Source organism: Bos indicus, chromosome 8 (genome assembly GCF_029378745.1).
Source record: "Bos indicus isolate NIAB-ARS_2022 breed Sahiwal x Tharparkar chromosome 8, NIAB-ARS_B.indTharparkar_mat_pri_1.0, whole genome shotgun sequence".
In the NCBI taxonomy this organism is placed as follows: domain Eukaryota; kingdom Metazoa; phylum Chordata; class Mammalia; order Artiodactyla; family Bovidae; genus Bos; species Bos indicus.
In genome coordinates, this window is record NC_091767.1 from 82,383,258 (window position 1) to 82,386,453 (window position 3,196).

The following is a 3,196-nucleotide window of genomic DNA, read 5'->3' on the forward strand; positions in this document are numbered from 1 at the left end:
ATGATCTCTCCTTCAGCGTCTCTCTTCCCTTCTACCCTGTACCATAATGGACCACATCCGTGGTCACTAGGACTTCTGACCTGCCCCCCATCCTAGACCTAGAGTTTCTACACTTTCTTATCATCCCTTGCTCCCCATGGACAAAACACATTGCAATTCTTTGGAATTGGAGACTTTTTCTCACATCAGTGAAAAATTCATGGGCATTTGGGGAAATAAAATTCTCTACCTTGTTGACAAATCAGCAAGGATGGATTATTCAGTAATTGACGGCTGACGCTGCTGAAGCTGAAGTGCCAATACTTGGGCCACCTGATGCGAAGAGCTGACTCATTGGAAAAGACCCTGATGCTGGGAAAGATTGAAGGCAGGAGGAGAAGGGGACGACAGAGGATGAGATGGTTGGATGGTATCACCGACTCAATGGACATGAGTTTGAGCAAACTCTGGGAGATGATGAAGGACAGGGAAGCCTGGTGTGCTACAGTCCATGGGGTCACAAAGAGTCAGACACAACTGAGCCACTGAACAGCAACAACAAGTACTAGCTAACTACCCGTGGAAAACTGTTTAATTTTCTACCTCACACCAAAATACATTCCAGATGGTTTGAAGAGGTAAATTTGTAAAATAAAAACCTAAATGAACTAGAAAAATACAGGTGGATGTTCAACTGGTCCCATACAAATAGTAACACTAAAGACATTGGCTACCACTTCATAAAAATACGAAATTCTGCATGTCATAAAATGCTACAGAAATGTTTAGAAATGAAAAGCTAAAAGAATATTTGCAACAGTTATGACAGATCAGTGTTTCTTCTTGCTAACTTCTAAAAAAAAAAAAAACCCTTTACAAGTTAACATAAAGAAACAAGCATGTCACCAGGAAATTGACAAAAAATGGTAAGCAGACAATTCACCAATATCTGGAAAGCCAATAAATACTGAAAAAAAAGATGCCCAGCCTTCATGAAGCTAACATCCCTTTGAAGGGATGGTCTTGCTTTGGTAGAAGGAGTGGACCAAGCAGGTCAGGAAAACTGGCTTGTGGCCAGTGGGTGATAGCAAAATCTGTCCTGCTGACACTGGGTGCCGACTTGGACCTGACATGTGAGGACAGGATTTGAGACGTGTATCCTTGCAGGATTTTTTCTTGTGAGGCTTTGGAAGTTGAGTATGTGGTAGAACAATCACCTCAACCATTACAACTGCTGCAAAACGCCTCTACTTGCTTGCTCCAAGCAGCTCCTCCAAACTTCCCTGACTCAAGCCTTCAGGAGCTGCCTTGTCAGCACAGGCATCTCCTCCCCGCTCTATCCCACAGCTTCTGTGGGACAAAGTCTACTGTGGCCTCATGTCTCAGCTCTCTAGTCCTCAGACAAGCACTGGCACAGGACTCCTGGCCTGCCCTACAGCCAGCAGCTGCCCACCTTTGCAGCCTCTCGGTTCTGCTGGAGCCCCTTTAATTGTGCCTGAGTAGCAGCAGTCCACCCCTCCTCCCCACAAAAATCACCACTCTTGATAGAAACAAGGCAGTGGGATACCCGTCAGGGCTCTGACCAGTATTAGCTCCCTGGACATGCCTTGTGGGCCAGCTGTGCCCATCCAGTGCCCTTCCCTGCACTCCGCCTTTTCCCACACAACCTCCTACATGTAAAGTGAGGGGACCTGGAGAATGGTGCTGGTCTTGGATCTCCAGCCACTCCCAGGATGCTCCAGCTTTCAAGGTGAGTGGGTGACATTAGTTGAACCTCAAACACTCCAGAGATTTCCCCCACATTATCTCGTCTCAATTAATAAGGAACTGAAATTGGCATCATATGTGGCATTCAGAGCCATTTGGTTCTTGTAAAGGAAAAGCTCTACTGTTTTCCTTTATACTATACATAATACTCTGAAGACTTCTATATTCCAAATGTGTGTGGTTTTACCCTACACCAAGCAATTCTTCAATATTAGCTGGGTGTCCTACAATTTAATTCCATTCTGACACACTCTACCTGGAGAGAACATCAGATTACACAGGTTAAGGGCTCAGTCCCACCAGCCAGACCCCATCCCCTTCAGATACTAATCCCAAGGCTAGGCAGTCATCTGTGCTTCTGACTGACTGGCTATAAAGGTCAGAGGTTCCCATGACCCTCTTCTTGGGTTTCATTAATTTGCTAGAGCAGCTCACAGAACTCAGGAAAATATTAACTAGATTATTGGTATATTATAGGCAGCTAGTGAAGAGGAACTAAAAAGCCTCTTGATGAAGGTGAAAGTGGAGAGTGAAAAAGTTGGCTTAAAGCTCAACATTCAGAAAACTAAGATCATGGCATCCAGTCCCATCACTTCATGGGAAATAGATGGGGAAACAGTGGAAACAGTGTCAGACTTTATTTTTCTGGACTCCAAAATCACTGCAGATGGTGACTGCAGCCATGAAATTAAAAGACGCTTACTCCTTGGAAGGAAAGTTATGACCAACCTAGATAGCATATTCAAAAGCAGAGACATTACTTTGCCAACAAAGGTTCGTCTAGTCAAGGCTACAGTTTTTCCTGTGGTCATGTATGGATGTGAGAGTTGGACTGTGAAGAAGGCTGAGCACTGAAGAATTGATGCTTTTGAACTGTGGTATTGGAGAAGACTCTTGAGAGTCCCTTGGACTGCAAGGAGATCCAACCAGTCTACTCTGAAGGAGATCAGCCCTGGGATTTCTTTGGAAGGAATGATGCTAAAGCTGAAACTCCAGTACTTTGGCCACCTCATGCAAAGAGTTGACTCATTGGAAAAGACTCTGATGCTGGGAGGGATTGGGGGCAGGAGGAGAAGGGGACGGCAGAGGATGAGATGGCTAGATGGCATCACTGACTCGATGGACATGAGTCTGAGTGAACTCCGGGAGATGGTGATGGACAGGGAGGCCTGGCGTGCTGCGATTCATGGGGTCGCAAAGAATCAGACACGACTGAGTGACTGATCTGATCTGATCTGATCTGATAGGCAGCTATAACTCAGGAACAGTCAGATGCAAGAGGTGCATAAAGATGTGGGAAAGGATACAAAACTTCCTTGCCCTCTCTCGGGTACCACTCTCCAGAATTTCTATGTGTTCACCAACCCAGAAGTTCTTTGAATTTGGGTTTTTTTTTAATGGAGGTATGATTGATTAAAGCATTGGTTACTGGTGGCTGAATTTAACCTCT